The sequence below is a fragment of the Dipteris shenzhenensis genome, chromosome 14 (genome assembly GCF_047967505.1).
Source record: "Dipteris shenzhenensis isolate YYH24624 ecotype China chromosome 14, Dip_SZ_1.0, whole genome shotgun sequence".
In the NCBI taxonomy this organism is placed as follows: Eukaryota; Viridiplantae; Streptophyta; class Polypodiopsida; order Gleicheniales; family Dipteridaceae; genus Dipteris; species Dipteris shenzhenensis.
In genome coordinates, this window is record NC_141609.1 from 53,414,299 (window position 1) to 53,435,868 (window position 21,570).

Consider the following 21,570-nt stretch of genomic DNA (forward strand, 5'->3'; position numbering starts at 1 on the left):
GAAAAGAGAAGGAAGAGGAGGTCATTTTAAGTGTCTTCTCAGCACAAACGAAGCGGGAGTCGGATAAGTAACACCAACTGTACAACACTTGACTTTTGCTGTAAAATAGACCCCCTTTGTTGACATTACAGCAAGTCATTTTCTCTCTTGTATTACTAAAAGGAAAGAATGGAAGGGGAAGGGAGATATAACAATGAACTTATTCCTTTTCCTCCATTACCCCAAGGAGAGAGAGAAAGAACACCTTCAACCCCTCCTGAAGAGGATGGATTAGGTGAGAGTTACACACATCTTGAGTATGATAACCCACGAATAGATTTACAGCAGGCTCTCCTTCAAGAACCTCTTGATAGGGAGTTCTCCTTTCGTAATGAAAGAAGAAATGAGACCAGCCAAGAACAAGGTGATGAGTTTACGCGTTCAACTCAAAACCCAGCACACATGGATTATAATCCAAGTGCAAGAGGAAGAGAGGAGACTCTTGTTGATAAGCTGATTTTCTAGCTTAGCAATATGATTGAGCAGTCCATTATGACAAGATTAGGGACTAAGAGGACTTTAAACTTTGGGGATGAAGAGTTGAGAACCCCTTCTAAGAGGTCCGAATTCCAACCGCGAGAGAGAATTGAGTTCCCCAAATATGATGGGGCAAGGGAGGCTGACAAAATACTCAATTGGATTCGCCATTTTGAGCTTTACTTTGCCCATCAAGACAAGACTGAGCAAGAGAAGCTTGCTCTTGCCACATTGCATCTGCAGAAGGATGCTCTAATGTGGTGGTCTTTGTCACAAAGAGGAAAAGAGCCTATTCATGAATGGGCTAAGTTCATGGAGTAACTGAAAGCCACTTTCATGCCACCGAGGCATGAAGAGAACCTAACCTTTTGTTGGGAGAGGTTTAGGCAGTTCGATAATGAGAGTAATGCAGATTTTATAGCCAGATTTTGGAAACTCTCTCTAGAGTTACCCGAAAAGAGTGAGGAAGATAGGAGAAAGAAGTATTTAGCAGCCTTAAGCCCAGAAGTAAGGTACGAGGTTGAAATGTTTAACCGGACCACACTTAAGAACCTCACTAAGCTGGCTGAAACAACCGAGAGGAAATTGAATCCTTGTAAACCCTTCAATAAGGAGGGCGGGTCATCATCTAAGACCAACAATATACCCACTTTTAGGAAACCAAACCGGTTTAAGAATAATAAAGGGAAGGGTAAAGGTCTTGTAAGGAATGTGAACAGCGAATCACGTCCTGGATGGGTGCCATTTTCTTCTACGACAGACGAAGAGAAGAGGAAGTTGATTAAGGAAGGAAAATGTTTCGGATGTAAGAAACATAAGCCAAGGCACGTATGGCATAAGTGTCCCGTTCTCTTGGCTAAGATTGCCAAGACGAATTCAGTAAAAGGGAAAGCCAAGGCATCCAAGCAGGAGGGTGAGGCTTCTACCTTGTCACCCTCGAAATCTACCGTAACTATTGAGCCAATAGTGAATGCTGTCCATTCAACCAATACCTTTGGGCCTCATGATCTTTTTAAGGTGTATGGATTCATGAATGGACAGAGAATAGTGGTTCTCCTAGACGATGGATGTAATTATGACTTAGTGAGTGATAGATTGGTAAAATTACTCCATCTTAATTTAGAACCTATAAAAAACGTGTTGCTCTCAGGAGCTTTTAGGGGACACAATGAAGAAGACACATCCATAGTACGGAATATTCCTTTTCGTATACAAAAATATAAAGATCGAAGGGATTTTCTAGTAGCTCCTTTACCAGACGACGTTGACATGATCCTAGGTAAACCATGGCAGTATGATTTTAACCCTGCTATTGATTCTCATACTCATCATTGTTGCTTTGTACATAGGATGAAAACATAAGGATCGTAGGGGATCAGGACGTGTATACAATTCCATTGATTACTCCTACCCAAGCGAAAAGATTGGTAAAAAGAGGGGTGAATTGTAATCTTGTGTATATACGGGATTCATGAGGTCTTCATATCTCAAAAGAAGATCTGAAGAGAAATGAGTTCCTTAGAGCTTATGAGGATCGATTTTCAAGAGATGACTCATTCGAATTGCCTATGGAGAGAGAAGATGATCATGCCATAGACTTAGAGCCAAGAGATTCTCCTCCATGTAGAGCCCCATACAGGATGAACAGCATAGAAATGGAGGAGGTAGAAAAACAAATTGAAGATCTATTGCAAAAGGGCCTGATTCGACCAAGCAGTTCTCTATTTGGAGCACCTGTATTATTGGTCAAGAAGAAGGATGGATCATATCGTATGTGTATAGATTATCGTGCTTTGAATAAACTTACGATTAAGAATCGGTATCCGATTCCAAGAGTGGATGATTTATTGGATATGCTTAAAGGTGCTAAAGTTTTTAGCAAATTGGATTTGAAATCTGGTTATCATCAACTTCGTATGAAAGCTGGGGATAAACATAAGATTGCTTTTCGCACTCTCACTGGACATTATGAGTTTTTGGTCATGCCTTTTGGCCTAACTAATGCTCCAGCCACTTTTAGTAGGCTGATGAGAAGGGTTTTGTGACCCTACTTTGGAAAATTTGTCATAGTCTTCTTTGGCGACATTTTAGTTTTCAGCCAGAATGAGGAAGAGCATAAGGATCACCTTGCTAAGGTGATGGAGCTCCTAAGGAAGGATCGATTGTTCCTAAATACCAAGAAGAGAGAGTTCTTCAAGAGAACAATAGAGTATTTGGGACACATTGTGTCTGCTAAGGGAATTTGGGTTGATCCTAAAAAGGTCAAGGCCATAATTGAATGGCCAATTACGAAAAATATACATGAGCTGAGATCCTTCCTAGGGATGTGTAGTTATTATTGCAGATTCATTAAGAATTTTGCACGTCTTGCTTCTCCACTAACAGATTTGTTGAAGAAGCATTCCTTGTATGAGTGGGGAGAGGTTCACCAAGTAGCTTTTGAGGAGCTTAAGAGAACATTGGTCACTGCACTAGTGTTAACACTTCCGGACATGGACAAAGAATTCTTTGTTGTATGTACGGATGCGAGTGGCATCTCGATTGGGGTAGTGTTGATGCAAGGAGGGCATCCCATTGCTTATGAGAGTAGAAAATTTCAAGGGGCTGAATTGATATATCACGTATGAGAAGGAGTTATTGGCAGTCATTCATGCTTTAAAGTTATGGAAGCATTATTTATATGGTTCTGCTTTCAAGATTAAGACTGACCATCAAAGTATTTATATGGTTGTGCTTTCAAGATTAACACTGACCATCAAAGTATCAAGCACTTGTTTTCTCAACCCATTGTTTCTTCAAGGCAAATCAAATGGGCTGAATATATTCAATTCTTTGGGCAACCAAATATTGAATATCAGCCAAGAAAGGAGAATTTAGTAGCTGATGCTTTAAGTAGACGGCCCCAAGTTAATCACATTTCTGTGATTAAGGAGAAATCATTAGGAGCAATGGTTGAAGCTTATCCTTTACATGAAGACTTAGCTGACATTTATGGAAAGATTCAGCGTAATGAGGTCGGGGTTTTAGAGGCTTATTTCATCGTGGATGAATACTTATTTTTGGGACGTGCCATATGTGTACCCAAAACATTTCGGTATCTAGTCATGAGTGAGTTACATGCGAGTCCATATTTTGGACATAGAGGCATTAGAGGGACCATTGACAATATTGAGAGATACTTCTTTTGGCCTAAACTTTGCAAAGAAGTTTCGATCTTTGTTCAACAACGTGACGTATGTCAACGCATTAAATCTGACACAAGTAAGACTGCTGGTCTTTTGCAGCCTTTGCCTATTCTCTCGGAAAGGTGGGAGCACATTACAATGGATTTTGTGTCAAGTTTTCCCAAGGTTGGTCAGTTTGAGAAGATTTTCGGTGTTATAGATAAGCTGAGTAAACAAGCTCATTTTATTCCCTGTAAAAAGGAGTTGTTTGCTCCTGAAACAGCGAAGTTATTCATTTGGGAAATCTTTAGGTTACATGGGTTACCAAAATCTATTGTATCCGATAATGATGGCCGTTTCATTAGCAACTTTTGGACAGCCCTATTAGAGAATCTCGGAACCAAACTGAAATTTACTACAGCCTTCCATCCTCAAGGAGATGGACAAAGTGAGAATGCCAATCAAACCATAATTACTTTACTTAGAGCTTATGTCCATGACCAACCTAGAAGGTGGCCAGAGTTCTTACCCATGTTAGAGTTTGCTTATAATAAACATACTTCCACCAAGAAAGCCCCATTTGAAATCATCTATGGGCAATGTTTACCCACTCCAATAACACACTTGGGGGAGCAAATTTTTGCTGCTGACCAGTTTGCTGAGGATATGTCACAGGTTATTGAGCAGTTAAAAGCACATCTTAAGAAGGATCAGGCTCAACAATCCAAGGCAGCCAATAAAAAAGAAAAGAAGTTTATTACAAGGAGGATGATTGGGTTTTACTGAAGATTGATAAAAGAAGAATCAAGTCAGTGAGAGGAAGTACAAAACATGTCAAGTTAGCACCGAAGTATTATGGTCCATTTCAGATTTCAGCAGCTTTATATTCAGAAGAAGGATCCAGAGCACATGGTTGTTAAGACACTCCTGTCTTATGATAAGACACTTAAGACACTTAAGACACGTGTCTTATCTTAAGACACCTTTAGACACTCTAGTGTTTTTTTTTTTTTGGTGGGTGAGGAGTAACAACACACATTGAGTTTGACTTAGCCATGCTATCATTGATGGCGACTTTGGATCTAGCAGTGGCAGTGACCTCATAGATTCAGATTAGGATGAATCTTTAGAGATTTGAGTCTTGAGAGTCGAAAGCTTTCTTTCAATCATATGTATCGAGATGCAGTTTTCATTCATGTCACATGTGACAAGATTCGATTGTCAGTTTAAACCTTTTAGTACTCAAAACTTGCGAGCTCTTCAGTTGTGAGTCTTAACTTTAATTTTTAAGTCTTGAGTGACGAGTCTTGACTCTTAACTACATTGTACAAGTGCATTGTTTCTTCTTGCATTATTTAAGTGTAGCTTATCGTACTTCTAGAATCTAGCAGCTAGCTATGCTAGCAAGTTGTACATTTGTATACTTACACATATATTAATTAAATATTTATTATAATAACCACAATGGCGTGTCTTACGTGTCTTATCTTTAAGACACTTTAGACACTGGTGTCTGAAGCGTGTCTAACGTGTCGTGTCTTAACATGTCTTACAACCATGCCAGAGCATATGAGTTGAAATTACCAGCCCACTGGCGTATGAAGAATATCTTTCATGTGAGCAATTTGAAGAGATACCACGGCGATACTTTTGCGTTTTTGGATACTCAGCATCAAGAAGAACCCGAACTTGAAGATGGGACTGAAGTTCTTACTCCGGAACAGATCACCATAAAGAGAAGAGTACTCGTGGAAAGAAGAGAGATATGTATTTACTGAAGTTTAAAAACCAGCCAGCTAGTGATGCACAATGGATGGAAGAAGAGTTCCTTACAGATTTTCCACAGATACTCGCAGATTATAAAGAGGCGATGCAATTGCAGAAGTAACAAGAGAAAGTGCACGTAAGAGGAAGAGACAAGCAATAATCCAGAAGAGGACTTTTGCTCATTCAAGCGGGAGGGAGTGTCATGACAAGAGAAATGATTATTTAGTTAATTAATAGTCATTAGAACCTTGTTATTGTTAGGCGCCAATTTGATGGTGTGGTTATATGTTTGTATTTATGATTAATCAAGCGGTGTAAATAGTACCGCCAAAACTATGTAACATTGGCCAATGATTAGTAATAAAGATGTGCACACACGTGTCTAGGTCCTAGGGGCAAACCTCCCCCCCCTCTAGAATAAACCCCGAACCTCCTAATTCTTGCCACGTGGCTACTCTGGGATTTGTCTCCTTAAAGAATAGAATAGAAGATTCACAACCTCGCCAATCTTAACTCTTCTCCTTTTTGACAGTTGGTCCATGAGTATCCTTGCAACGGCACCGGATTCAACTCAATAGAGTCAATGAGGCCATGGTTGATACATAGTTCCTCCCAACCATCGGAGATCAACGCACAGACACTATTAGACAAATGCGACCTATCCCCAACAGATTCAATAAAGTTCCAATTCCCTGCAACAAGCCATCGGTCCCCCAATAGACAAGCATTAAGTAGATTCCAGCATGAACTTCTTTTAGAGCTCCCATTTGGGGCATGAACACTTACAACACCAAATCCAAATTTCAGTTTGGCATCAATAACCCATCCTGCCTTATCTCAAAGAGATTCTTGAAGATTACACTAGCTATTCGCTACAACGGCAACCCCTCCTTTCCCCTTGCACTGCCTTGGGTGCAGGGTGCATTAGAGTGCATTGAATGGTAGGTGCATGGGTCATAGGATAAGGGTAGGTGTAAATGGGAAGATGGAACTTGAGTGATCTCAAGTGACATTAATGAAAGGGTATCACCCTTTCATTGTGAATCTCACGTAGCATTCTCTCTACCACATTGTATTCATCCGCCATCTCTCTCCCACCTTGCATGTAGGTCGAAATAGAAACAAGTACTCTCACGAGGGTGCTCTTTCCCATTGGAGGTCCAATTGGCATTCAAATTCTGCATGCATTGCACACATTTGCATTCTCGAAAAGTCTGGTTTTTTCACAGAGTGTGACACCCAACACACAAAGAGTAGAGCGATCCCCCCTCCACCGCAATACTGCAAAGAGCAAGTCCAACTATCCAACAGCTCTCGTGTGATAGTGACTTCTCAGTCAGCTTGCGACCGGTAAGGGCAAACCATCACTCGTCACCTCCCCTTACTCTGAACTGGGTGGTCAATACCATGAAACCAAAGTAAAAGGCAATACATTCATTTTTTTGGGACAACCCAGGGCAGACTACCCAATTTAGAGAGACAACTCAAGGCTTACCATCTCAAAGAGGAATAGATCATGCAATATAGCAATGGAAGCTTCCTGCTCAGGTCCAATATATGTAGCATAAAGATTCTTGAGCTTGTCCAGGTTCTCCTTGGTTGATATAGTGAGGTCAAGTTGATGAAGCAAATCGCTGACCAACCTCACACCAATAAGTGCCAGTGCTTTGTCATGCTGCTCATCCCTAGTGGAAAGTGGTCCTGATGAGGCTTCACTACGAGGACTAGGCTCCATAGTGTCAAATTGAGGTAGCAAAGGCGGCAAGCTCGAAATGGAGAACTGAATGAACCTGAACCAAAGAGCAGCAAGTAGATGCCCTGAAATGCAGAAATTAGCCAATAGGAGAGCACTTGTGGGCAAGATGAGTGCTCAAGGTGCTGTAGCAGGTCCACAATGAGATAGCTCGAAATTTGTGAAGTGCTTCTGCAAACCAGCTCCAGGTTGCTCGACACATGTTGTGTCTGTCTGACTCGCGATTCTACGAGATCCACTCGTGAGGCTTCTTTCTCAAATTCCATTGCAATTGCTTTGTCCTCATCCATAGAGTCTCAAATCGAGAGTCTAAGAACTTAACTTGCTTTGTATTTTTTTTCACGCCCTATCCGAAGTTGAAATCTTAACTTAGATAAAAACATTGCAATAGTTTTTATTGAGGGATTTTTTCACATATTTTTTTTCCATGCCCTATCTGAAGTTGAAATCTTAACTTACATAAAAACATTGCAATTGTTTTTATTGTGGATTTTTTTCACATATTACCCAAAGTTGAAATTCTAACTTACATAGACCGGAATTTTTTATACAAACACCACCAAAACCTATAAAACTATACCAAGAAGGTCAGTCTAGCAACAACAGAGGGAATTTTCGTGGAAGAGCAAATCACCATGGTGGGCATTTAAGTTACTGTCATTATGTCATTGAACCTCACACGATGTATCTTGCAAGTGAGGATATGCAGAAGACTAACATAGTATTGGTATTGATTTTAATTCCAAAGGGAAATGCAATTATCAAGATGATCATGCAGATTAAGATCCTTGCTACATAGATAGTGGTGCATCATCTCACATGACAGCATCAAGAATGGTTTAGAGAGATGAAAGCATTAGAAGGACCGAAGAATGTTATCTACACTGTAGATAACACTTCAAATTCAGTTCAAGGGAAATGCATTGTTCCTATGAACAATTCCACTTGTACAAAAGGATTAGTGGAAGATGTTCTCTATGTTCTAAAGCTCAGCAAGAACCTCTTGTCAGTTGGACAAATGACGGAACACAACTATGGAGTCATCTTCAATGGGAATGAATGCACAATCACGGATAAGTCCATCAGCTAGTAGGAAAAGCAATGAAGGAAGGATGCTTGTTCAAGATGCTAGCTTTAATACCAGACGTGCATGTCATGTCAGCGCAACAACAATGCCACTTTTTGCAATATGGCATAAGAGATATGGACATGTCAATTTCAAAAGTTTGATGTTGTGGAGAAATCAAAATATGGCACTGGAAATTCCTAAACTACAGTTTCTTGGAAAAGATTGTGAACCATGTTGCTGTGGAAAACGGAAAAGAACAAACTTTGGGAGAAGCACCTCTGGAGTAAGAGTCAATTTTTATTGGATTCATACAAATGTATGGGTTTATGCATAGACCCGCAACATCAATGGTTCACTATATTATTTGACTTTCATTGACGGCTATTGCAAATATTGTTGGATCTATTTTCTGAAAGAGAAATATGAAGTCTTTTTCAAATTTCACGAATTCAAAGCCATGGTAGAGAACTAGACAGGCATAAAGATCAAAGTTATCAGATCACAGAGAAGGTGAATACACGTCTTTAACATTCATGACATTTTACAAAAGTAATGACATTCGAAGACATTTACATGTGCAGATACTCCTTAATAGAATGTAGTATAGCTTAAAGGAAGAATGAGACTTTAGCTGACAATGCTACAACAATACTCAGAGAGAAGCATCTTCTGAATTAGTATTGGGCAGAAGCAATTCACACTACAAACTACTTGCTCAATTGGCTTCTTGTCAAACCGATGCAAACTACTTGCTCACACTACAAACTACTTGCTCAATCGGGTTCTGGTCAAACCGATGCAAAGTATTACATTTTATGAGGCATTCATTGGATACACAAGCCACTCATTGGCAATCTCCACATATTCGGTTGCATAGCATATGCCCATATATGACAATCATTGCAAAAATTTGGATGTTAAGTCACGTAAATGCATCATGGTTGACTACAGTGAAGAGAGCAAAGCATGTAAGTTGTATGAATCCATCAACCGAAATGTCATAATCTCCAGAGATGTAATTTTTTATAAAGAATCAGAGTGAAAAACATCATTACTTTGATGAGTCAAAGCCAACAACAATATACTGTGATAATCAATCGTCTCAAGCATTATTCAAGAATCCAGTATATCACTCTAATACAAAGCACATTGATGTCAGAGAGCACTTCATCAGAGAAAGAGTGTTACTTGGTGACATCACATTGCAACATTGTGATAGCAAAGATAATTTTACAGGTATCTTTACCAAATCACTTGGGAAAGAGCTTTTCGAGAAACATTGACAAGATCTTGGTTTGATTTAGAGGAAGGACATTGCCATTAAAGGGGTGTGATGGAATGTAATCTGCAGTCTTTCTTTGATGTCTCATATTCATCATCTTGAGGGAAGGCTTACTTCATGATGTTGATCTTGAGGGAAGGTGTTGAGGATTCATCTCAACATCATGTTTGATATTGTGCATAGCACTAACTTAAAGAGTGCAAAAAAGACACAAAGGTGGGAAACCGTTAGCCTAACCTTAAAGGAGTTTGTATATAATCATTATTTTCAACTAAATCTAGTGTATAGTTAGTCATTTGTGGTGTGTTCTCTAGCTGTGCCCTCTCTTCTCATCTCCACTGTTCTCCTCTCCCTCTCCATATTTGTTCAAAAGCAACCTAGAGTTGCACTATCAGACAAAGTCAAGTCAGATCTGACATTATAAATCGAGCTTTATAGACTGATCCAGTCAGCTATTTGGGAATGCTCCAGGGACGTCACCTATTAATAGGCAGCCATTTTGGTCACTGAAGGTTTGGATGCCCTGTGGATTGTGTGTAGTGTGGCAGATTCTCTCTTCTGTAGATCTCAGTAGGAGCAGTCTCCTTTGACTGCGATTTTACCCAGCATCATTGACTAGATGTATTTTGCCCTTCTTAGAGCAGTTTTTCCCATGCTTGGTGGATGAATATATACTATTCCTTCGCTACGTGCTGTAATATCTGTGTGAGTTTCTGTGAGTGTTTGCTGCTGCTGTCTGAGGGAGATCAGTGAGTTTATTCTGCACAGTTAGGGTTGCTCTACAAACAGTGCTAAATCTCTCTCTCCCTCTCTCCTTCCATCTCTCTCCTTGACCTGCTTGACGATCTTAGCATAGACCTGCTCGACGTTCCCCTTCTTCCGCATCTCTCATGCTTGTGTTAGGTGCATTGAAAGAGGCTTTTAATATTTGTGGGTTTCCTCTTTGAAATTGAATGTTGTATTGCAAAGTGGAAATTGAGAGCTTGTTTGGAGAGGGGCTAGTAGACTGATTGAGACTTTGTTTTCTTGTTCCTTCTCTTTCATAGAGCTTTTTGATGAATGTGAAGGGCCTGAAGGGGGAAGAAGAGCAAGAGGGAGAGAGTGAGAGTCAGAGAGAAGACTCAAGTGTGCGGGTGTGAAGTGATGAGCCACACCACCAACTCATTAGTTTTATTAGGATTAGGTTTTATCCTATGACTGTCTTAAGACAGTCATAGATGTCTTAACTTTAATAAAGGGGTGGCAATGTGCCTTTACCCCAACAACCTCCCACCTAAAGGCCAATGTGCCTAAAGGGGAGAAAAGAATAAAAATTACAGCAATATACAGTTACTGTATACAGGACCATAAAATAAGAATGGTCTCATCCTAATCCCATGATGTGGCGGCAATGTGCAAACCACTCAGTAGGCAAGCTCTTAGTGAGCAAATATGCAGGATTATCATCAGTATGCACTTTCACAAGCTCAAGTCGCTTGTCTTCCAGTACCTCCCTGATGAAATGATATTTCACATCTATGTGCTTGGTCTTTTGATGAAAGACCGGATTCTTTGCCAACATGATAGCACTCTGACTATCACAATGCAAAACCGGCATATCTCCTGTAATGCCCAAGTCTCCCACCAGCCGAGTAAGCCATGTTGCTTCCTTGCAAGCCTCAGTGGCTGCAACATATTCAGCTTCAGTAGTTGACAGTGCAATGCATTTCTGCAACCGAGACACCCATGATATAGCACCTCCTGCAAATGTGAAAATATAACCAGTAGTAGACTTCCGGTTATCTGCATTCCCTGCATAGTCTGAATCTGTAAAACCATGCACCAATGCATCCTGCCTACCATAGCATATGCACAAGTCTTTGGTACCCTTGAGATACCTCAAGACACCTTTCACTGCTTCCCAGTGCCTCTTGCCTGGATTTGCCATATACCTGCTGATGACTCCCACCGCAAAAGCAATATCTGGACGAGTGGCAACCATGGCATACATCAAAGATCCAACTGCAGATGCATACGGAACCTTGGCCATTTCAGCCTTATCATCATCTGATCTGGGGCTGTCCTTACTGCTGAGTTTTAAATGTGGAGGCAACGGGGTACTAATAGACTTCCCCCCCTCCATTTTAAAGCGCTGCAGTACTTTGTCAATGTACTCTTTCTGTGACAGAAACAAAAGTCCCTTGGACCTGTCACGAGTAATCCGCATGCCAAGAATATGATTTGCATCACCCAAGTCTTTCATGTCAAAAGACTTATGCAGTTGTTTCTTCAAAGCACTAATCTCATGCTGAGATTTACAGGCAATAAGCATGTCATCCACATATAGAATGAGTAGCATCAAACTGCCATCCTTTGCCCGTTTGGTGTACAAGCAATGATCGGTCTCACACCTATGATACCCTTGGGACTGCATGAAGGCATCAAACTTCTTGTACCATTCTCTTGGCGCCTGCTTGAGTCCATACAAGCTCCTCTTGAGCTTACACACAAGCTGCTCTTTCCCTTTAACAGCATATCCCTCTGGCTGACTCATATAGATCTCATCATGGAGATCTCCGTGAAGAAAAGCTGTCTTCACATCCATCTGACATAAATCCATGTCGTCATGAGCAACAAGAGCTAACACTGCTCTCAAAGTAGTCATCTTGACTACAGGGGAAAAGATCTCATCAAAGTCAATGCCCTTCTCCTGCTTAAATCCCTTGGCAACCAATCTGGCCTTATACCTCGGTAAAGCATTTGAATCCACTTTGACTTTGTAAACCCACTTGCATGGCAAAACCTTTCTACCTGCAGGTAACTGCACCAAGTCCCATGTATCATTTTGAAGTAGGGAGTCCATTTCTGACTGCATGGCTTTCTCCCACTTCTTTTTCTCTGTTCTTCCCATAGCTTCCTTGAAGCTGGAAGGCTCACCACAATCTGTCAGCATGATAAAATCAGCCACATTATTGGCTCCTGGAACAAACCTGGCAGGAGGCCGTTGTACACGGGTGCTCCTCCTAACAAAATGTTCCGGATTAGGCTGCTGTCCAGCCTGTTCTTCATGCATGACGGGTGGCTGTATCACCATATCTGGCTGTTCTACAGCCCCATCTGCTGGCATATCTAGTGGTGCATCATTGGCAAAATTATCTGGCTGATTTTCAGCCTGTATACCCTCTTGAACAGGGTTATCTGCAGCAGCCTGCTGCTGCATATAAAAGGGCAATCTTTGCTGTCCAACATCATCATAAATAACCCTCCTGTATTCCACAGGTTGCACGGGTTCCTTGTGTACACTATCCTCTTTAAAGATGACATCATTGTTGCGTATAATCTTCCGTTTAATGGGATCCCATAACATGTACCCCATTTCACCTTCGTCACCATAACCCATAAAGATGCATCTGATAGACTTTGGATCCAGTTTGGTGCGCGGTTCTTTTCGTACATGAGCAAAGCACTCGCAGCCAAATACATATAAGTGCTTATATGAAGGTGGCTTGCCAGACCACACCTCCTCTGGCACTTTCAACTCCAAAGCCTTGTTTGGCGACCTGTTAATAATGTGAACTGCTGTTTGCACGGCTTCTGCCCAACAGCCATGGGGTAATCAGCTGCCATGTCAGATGGCTTGACACCCTTCACCCTTATGAGCTTAGAAATCTTCTTTAATAGAAGTACATTCAAGCACTGTTCTGCCCATAATGCATAATTGTGTGCTCCTTCCAGTTTCTTTATGTTCAGAATTGAAGAATCACTTCCCCCTGATGCCATATCAGATAAGGAAAGTATCTGACTCACTGGAAGTAAAAAAGACTGAATAAAAAATTCTGATTTCTCAGAAAAAAAAAAAACCTGCTCTATCAAGAGCCAGGAGCACTCACAATAGTGCTGTTTTTTACTGTCAGGAAAATCTGCAGCAAAACAGTAAATGTCCCTGCAAAAACTGTACCTTCTGACACACTGTACCGTGCTCAAAGAGGCATAAACAGTAATCTCAGAATGCTGCAGCTGCTCAACAAGTGCTTAACAGTGCATAATCAGCTGACAAGGCACAAACACTGCTGTACTGGCTGTACTGATCACTTCTCCGACCTCAGATGAGGTATTGCACTGTGTTAATATACATAAACCACTTGGCAAACACCCCAAAAAAAAAAAAAAAGACACTTCAGCCTGTCACAAAACCTGCAACAGAAAATGGGATAAATCCCAGGCAATCACCCTTCTGCCAAGGGGATAAAATGCATCTGAAGATCTCTATCGGTGACCCAAGTGCTATCAAACAAAATCTGGGCAAAAGCCCCTTGATCTGAGACCTGAACCAAGTGAAAAACACCTCAACACTGAGGTAGTATGCAATATGAAAGTCTCTCTGACAAAATCAACCAACAGTGTAATGCATATACTGTCCTGTGTAGAAATGACATACACAGATCCGAACGTACAAACACTCAATGAGGAACCTTTTGAGCACTGTCAACGATGGACAGTTAGGGACCGAGTAAACTCGATGCGCCCTGGCCAAGCGTGGCTCAACTGAGGTTCTCTGAGTGTTGCACAAGAAATGTGACCTGCAAGAAAATGTCACCTCGACACTGCGGAAATCGAGGCAAATGTGTGCTCTCTGGCACCACACTACCTCAAGGCATACAAAGCATCAACTGCCAGGCAAAAGCCCTATGATCTGCTCACCCGGAAACTGAGATTCAAGCCCAGTAAAAGCATAAAAGTCCTCTGCAAAATCAAGGCATTTCCTTCACGAAAAATAGATAACTGTGCAATCAACCACACAGGTAAATGAAGTACTTGCTGTACTTTCAAGAAAACACAGTTCTGTGAACTGAAAGATGATCCTGAATCAAGAGCAGAGAGCTCTTTCTCCTTCTTTTCTTCCCACAAAAAAACTGTCCGCTGTACTTGATGTACCTTCACAGTGTACGGAATCCCAGAAGAGAGAAGAGAAAAAAAAATCTCGACGATCTCCCTGATGCAGCTCCCTGTACCTGCGGGGTGTAGTTCCGTACGGATGTACGGCTCCTGTACGGAGTCCGTACAACAGGTACGGATGTCCGTACCTGAGCGCGCGCTGCGCGCTGTGGTGCCGCGCAGCCTGGTGCAGTGCACAGGCTGCCCGTGCGCAGGCTAGCAGCTAGCAGCTGCTATACAGCCCGCGCTCAGCTCTAGACCCGCGCCTGTGCCTGCGCCAGTGCCCTGATCCGTGCCCGCGCTCGATGCCCGCGCCCGCGATGCAATGCCGTCGCTGCTCGAAGCCCGTCCGTACGGCTGTACGGACGACGTACGTCCGTACGGCGCTGCTGCTTGCTGGCTAGGTAGAGGTCGAGGGGTAAGGTGGCTGGGCAAGGGTAGAGGGGAAAGGTGGCTCTGATACCAGTTGAAGGGCCTGAAGGGGGAAGAAGAGCAAGAGGGAGAGAGTGAGAGTCAGAGAGAAGACTCAAGTGTGCGGGTGTGAAGTGATGAGCCACACCACCAACTCATTAGTTTTATTAGGATGAGGTTTTATCCTATGACTGTCTTAAGACAGTCATAGATGTCTTAACTTTAATAAAGGGGTGGCAATGTGCCTTTACCCCAACAGAATGCTACCATGCCTCCCCACATTGATTCTCGTTAATATGTGTATGACATCCAGGAAAATCTTTGGAGGTTCTTCTTGATATGTCTAAATGCTTCAAGCTGATGAACCTCGTTTATCTTTTTGTCAGTTCCTTTTTCCTCTTCTGTTTCTTTTCCCACTATTGCTGTATCAGCCCTCTGTTGTCCTTGCATTCCACATTGAAGCAAGCTTTTGCATTTTTACCTTCATTTCCGGCCCCCCCCCCCCCCCCCCCCCCCCTCTTCTCTCTCTCTCTCTCTCTCTCTCTCTCTCTCTCTCTATGTGTGTGTGAGAGGTGTGGGGGGTGCGGTGTGGCGGGGGCACTAGAAGTGGGGACATTTCAGCTATGAACAGATGGACTGTTTCTTTTTAGATTATTGCTCCTTTTAATCCTGGTCTTTAGCCTGGAGGAATATCGGTCATTTGTAGATTCAAGCACGAGGTTTTGAATCAGTTTTGGTCGTCAGCTCTTCACACAGACCTTCCTCCAAGATTGATACAAACAAGGATATTGTTGGAGTGAGCCATTGTAGAGGGTGCAGGATGTTTCTTTTTGCTGGGTTGTGCTTAGCCGATTTCTGCTCACCTGTTTGAATGAGTGGTTTGAGGTCACCATTGGCAGGCAGCAGATCACTGCAGTGAATCATGCTTAAGAGGTGGCATCTCAACCTGACCTGGTAGAAAGCATGTTGTTGTTTCTTTGTAAGAAACGTTGGCACAGCTGTGGAGTCCAGCTGCCTAATGATGAGTGCATGATTAAGTGGCACAGACCTACAAATAAAATCTAGCTGTCTTCAAGCAGCAGGATGATCAAGAAGGTCTAGTCATACAAAAGTATGCATCTTGCAGATGAGTATTTCTCTTGCTCTACTGGTCTAAGCTAGTTCTTCTGTGGTGTTCTGTGGTCCTTGTGGGTGATGAATCATTAATTCCATTAGTGATTTCTTGTAGTGACCCTAGCTTACTAATATAAATGAGATGGAACCTATATATGTGTCTGGGATCCTATGATGCCAGCCCTTTTTTTTGTTGAATCATCGATGTTGCATACATGGCTTGTTTTCATTTTTTATTGCCCTGTTTTGTATTCTGGTTTGGGATCCACCAATGGAATTCTTATTATATTGTCTCCCTTTGTGCAGGGTATGTTATGGTTCTGTTAATGAATTACAGAATTGGCTGCTGGCACATGCAAAGACAAAAGACTTTTGCTGGTAGTTAGAGTCAGAACTAAGGATTTTTTTAGTATTGTACAGTACTTTGTAGGACATGGGGTTTGTAACCAGGTACATAGTGTATGGCATGTTTTGTACATCTTGCTCCTTGAATCCAAGGAGGGCTATGCTGTTGATATTATGTTTCTCCACATGAAGGATCAAATTTGGAGTCGTACAGAGTCATCATTAGACTGCTGAGTATGTTTCCTGGTTTTCACATTTGGAATGAGTAAAGCTTCAGATTTCAGCACAGATTTGAAATATGTAGAGAAAGGAAGTTGGTGGTAGAGAGTGCTTGGACATTAATTAGTGTGCACTACTGTTTTATATTGCGTATAATCTTAGAAAATATCTTTCTGTTGGGGGCTATGTATGGGCAATGGTGTCACGTATTGTTATAAGATCTATCGATACAATGATGCACAAAGCTCATTGATGGGAAAGTCCCTCTCAGTTCCATATGTTTGAAAGCGCACAAAGGTATACAACAATGATCAGATATTGACATGGACTTTTTATTTGGAAGGAGGCCATGCCAATTCTTTGAGTGTCGTTGAATATTGTTGTGTTAGCATGAGCTTTCTAGAGAGTATTGCTTTAGTGAAGATTCTCTCTCTCGCTCATGCTTGTGTTGATGAATTTATGTTTTGTTAGCCCTAGCTTGCTAGGTTGTAGTGCTTTAGCAAAGGCTTGGAACTTGGTTAATGTGCCTAGCAAAGACTTTGTTAAAGTAAGTTTGCACACGGTCTCCATGTTTTGATAAATCTTTGATAATCCGCTACTATTAGAATGGTGCGCTCTCTCTCTCTCTCTCTCTCTCACACATAAACGGCAAGTTGCCCACGAGCATTGTTGCTCTTTTGTTAGCAATGGTACTTTATGGGCAATCTTCATGGTTCACAATTGCATCTTAGACAACAGCCTTAACCTCATGCAAACTCTCATCTATTATTTCACAAGTCCCATTTAATAGATGTGGAATTTGTTTTATAATCTTTACCTTTATCCAATCATTAAAACTATATAGGGCGATAGCATTGATAAAAAGTATTAATGAACTTACTAGAATATGTTTTACAATGGCCTGAGTGAAAATATTTAAGATGATTCTAACTCTGTGCATTGCCTATTTTATTTTTGTGACATTTTTTTGCGAGTATGCAAGGTCCACAATTTGTACATATTATACAGTTTAGTGTAACTCTAGTTTGTGCTTACCTTGAATTCCGTTCAGTTTCCTTAAGAATGATACAATGCATTTTATCAAGCCACACAATAATTTATTGTCCCATGTAACTAGCAAGTTGTATTCTATTAATAAACAAGAAACTTGTTGCACAATATTCACAACTAATAGTATGCTTTCGCTCCTTAGATGTTTCTTCTTGGTGTGGTGAAGAAGTGTGTGTTGACACTATGGCTCATGCTGAAAACGCCATTTGGTGCAAAGAAGTAAAATGCTTGGTTGGTAAGGTAAGAAAATCTATTTGAATTAACGCAAAATAAAGATTAAAATGGACGGACTCGAGTAGGGAGGGGCCCACATGCAAAGGTGGGTGGTAACATATAGTATATGTAGGCATGAAGATACAAGTTTGATTTGGGGGAGGTACACACACAAACAAACAGATAGAGAACTAATAGAGAGAGAGAGAGAGAGAGAGAGACATATAAATAGACAGCTAAGAGTTATTGCGAGTGGCTCATGAGGCATTGATATTCGTTGGTAGGTTCATTTCTGCATTCCAGTGTGTTTGTAGAGCTATAAAGGAAAAATCTTTTGTACAAAGAAGCCTCTCCCTAATTGTGTCACAAAACTTATGTTTTGCAAGGAAAAAACAATTTCATGTGCCATAACGTTAAATGGTTTCTATCAAAACTAGGACTGTAGATAGTGTTAAGAGAAATGCAAACCTATAGTTCCATTAATTGATGAACATCTTAACATCACCTCGATTCTAATGATGTTTCATTTTTAGTTAGTTTCACTTGTGAGGAGTGCTTCGATTGCCTAGTCTTAGGACACTTACGTTAGTGGGTAAGGGACCTTGGAGGTAAGGGACCTTGGAGAAGAAATCTTTGTGTAAAAGGAGATACCATGCTATATGGAAAATAAAACACATGAAATTGAGCATATGTTTTGCATGTATTGAAATTAGCCTTACAAAATTTATTTGTAATTAGCCTTCGAAAACCTACTCCTATCTAGGCATTTGGTAATCATTCCATTGGGTTCATGGGGTTGCGACTTGGCAAACATGTGACATGGCTTTGCTACACCAAAGCCAAGTGTCATCTCAGCTCAAGTTGACTAAACAAGGACCACAACCCAAGGAGCAATAATCCTTAAAGAGAGGGGACAAACAACAAGGCTCAAAGGGTACTCGCAAATGCAAGCCATAATACTACGATAACAAAATTACGAATGTTTATTAAGTTTTTCCCATAGCAATAATGTAGCTTCAAACTGAGGTGGATACTTCTTTGAGCAATGTTTTAGAGCAAAGTCATCCATTCTCAAATGCTTTGGAAGAGCTTAAAGATTGGTTTTTAAATTAGTAACCCAAAGCTAGAACTCTGATGGAGCAAGAGAAATGAAAAAGTCGATTTGTCTCTTTTGGGGATACATATATTATGATGATTTTTAACAATTTCAAATTCTTTTTAGTATTTGAATTCTAATAGTTGACCCATGAGGCATCATTATCGCAGATTCCTTTTTAAGGACCCTTAAAGAAATTTTCATCTTTTGATAATTTCAACGTGAGTTAGTCTTGCCTTTTTATGGTTTATGGAAATATATTGAGAGGTTCATTGCAAGATTTATTTAGAAGATTCATTAGGTGCTCTCTTAGCGAGTCAATTTACAATGAATTGGCCATATGGGGTGAGTAAAGATGTGCATAAGTCCCTAGATCTTGATGGGATCAAGCTAAACCAAGTCCGTTTTTAGACATTAGAATCCATTTTAGCCAACCATTGTCCTTTTCAGAACTTTTAAGACCAAACAAGTCAATTTTCACTAAGTTGTCCATATGCAACGCATATATTAGCATCTAGTTGGGAAATGGGAAACGACTGAGGTCTTATGGGATTAAACTTTCCGTAGGGCCTTTCAATCACTAGGATCCCCCTTGGAATGGTCTTTTCTTAGCAAACCAATTTCCAGTAAATGGCCCATATAGCCAACAAGTGTGCAAGCCCACGATGTTTAACGACTGCAACATGGAATTGTCAGTGAAACAATTTTCAAAAGTTGCTCATGTGGGTTACATAAAGACCATTTATTTGGACAAAGAGTGTACAAGGCACTGGGCTTTAATAATAATAAGCTAGGTCCAAGGGTGTTTAACCACCACTAGAGCCCAATTGTCCCTCCACCAATTCAACCAACCACGACTTTTTTAGCAGTTTCTAGACAAAACGAGCCAATGTTAAGGAAATTAAGCATACACGAGGGAGTTTCAAAAATTGGTTGGAGATCAAATTACTCTACGTACTGCCTGGGAACAATTCTCCATTTGGACACCTATTGTCATGCAGGTCTTCAAAAGCCAAAAATCATCTTCGAACACTGGGATTACTCATTAGTAGTAATATGCTATCCCAAGCAACTACCATAGCTTTGTGCTTTTCATCATGACCTATTGCTCTCGGTGATTATGCACTCATAACTACAGATTGCTATAGCTCATTCTCCTACTTGCCCTTGCAGCCAAATATTGATGGTCTTTTTCTCTCACCCCTTGGTAGACTCGTGAACCTAATGCCAGGTGGGTGTGCGGTTCTTATTGCTCGTCATAGTGCTTGGTTCATAAAGATGCTCTCTCTTGCAGTCCATGGTGAGCCTAGCACATAGCATTCTATTGATGTTGGGATGCAGAGAAATGAGCATTAGACCAAATAGGATTGAGCTAGCAAGGAGACAAAGCGAGCAATGTGGAAAAACCAATCCACGTGTATAACTATAAAGGAAAGGGGCTTGGTGCCCATTACAAATAGCCATAGTTGCAAAGGAAGTGCTCGTCCAACAAGGTTTTAGTGCAACAAGTCCTCACACACGCTTGCCTTTGGCCCAATGCACAAGTCTTTCTGTACCTTGAGCAACAATGGCTCAGCAGTATGTCTAGGATTCTACTCAAACACACTAATCGAAGCCCGTTTTGAACAAATATGGAGAGAGGAGAGGAGAAGAGTGGAGATGAAAAGAGAGGACATAGTTAGAGAGCACACTACAAATGACTAAGTGTACACTAGATTTAGTTGAAATAAATGAATACATACATACCCCTTTAGGGTTAGGGTTAGGGTTTCCAAGCTTTTTCTTTTTAGCACTCTTTTGGGTTAGTGCTATGCACATATCCAACATGATATTGAGATGAATCCTCAACACCTTCCCTCAAGATCAACATCATGAAGTAGGCCTTCCCTCAAGATGATGATTATGGGGAATCGAAGAAGGACTGAACATTACATTCTATCACACCCCTTTAATGGGAATGTCCTTCCTCTGCATCAAACCAAGAGCTTGTCGGTGCTTCTTTCCCAAGTGGTTTGGTAAAGATGTCTGCAACATTCTCTTTGATGTCACAATGGTGCAATGTGGTGTCGCCAAATAACACTTTCTCTGATATCAATGTGCTTTATCTTAGAGTGATATACTGGATTCCTTGCTAATGCTTGAGCTGATTGATTATTATAGTATATTATTGTTGGCTTTGTCTCGTTAAAGTAATATGTTTCTAACAATAGTCTTCCAAGCCATATAGCTTCACATGCACCTGTTGTGAGTGCCCTATATTCTGCTTCTGTTGAAGACAAAGAAACAGCTGGTCGCTTGTTTGAGAACCATGATATAGCACCTTGACCAAGGAAAAATGCATATCCTTGTGTGGATAACTTGGTCTCATGATCCCCTGCATAGTCACTGTCACAGTATCCATGCAACCTTGGATGACTTCCTCTGTATTCTATTCCAAACTGTCTTGTACCTCTTATGTATCTCAAGACTCTTTTGGCTACATTCTAGTGAGACTTTTTTGGATTTGTCATAAACTGTGCAAGTGATACAACTGCATAACAAAAATCTAGCCTTGTGATAGTCAGATATATAAGAGATCTGATGAGTTGTCGATAGTACTTGTCATTGATTGTAGGCTTTTCTGGATCTTTGATAAGTTTTAAACTTGTTTCATGGGAG

General features: G+C 41.0%; 1 protein-coding gene across 1 annotated transcript in view; it reads left to right on the forward strand.

Moving 5' to 3' along the window:
- The window catches only part of EXO84B (exocyst complex component 84B), a 134,606-nt gene extending 117,599 nt beyond the window's left edge, over nucleotides 1-17,007 (forward strand). Inside the window, exon 8 of the mRNA XM_087384532.1 lies at nucleotides 16,296-17,007. The gene's annotated coding sequence lies outside the window, so the exon portion shown is untranslated. The remainder of the gene's footprint in view (nucleotides 1-16,295) is intronic.
- The last annotated feature ends 4,563 nt before the right edge of the window (nucleotides 17,008-21,570 follow it).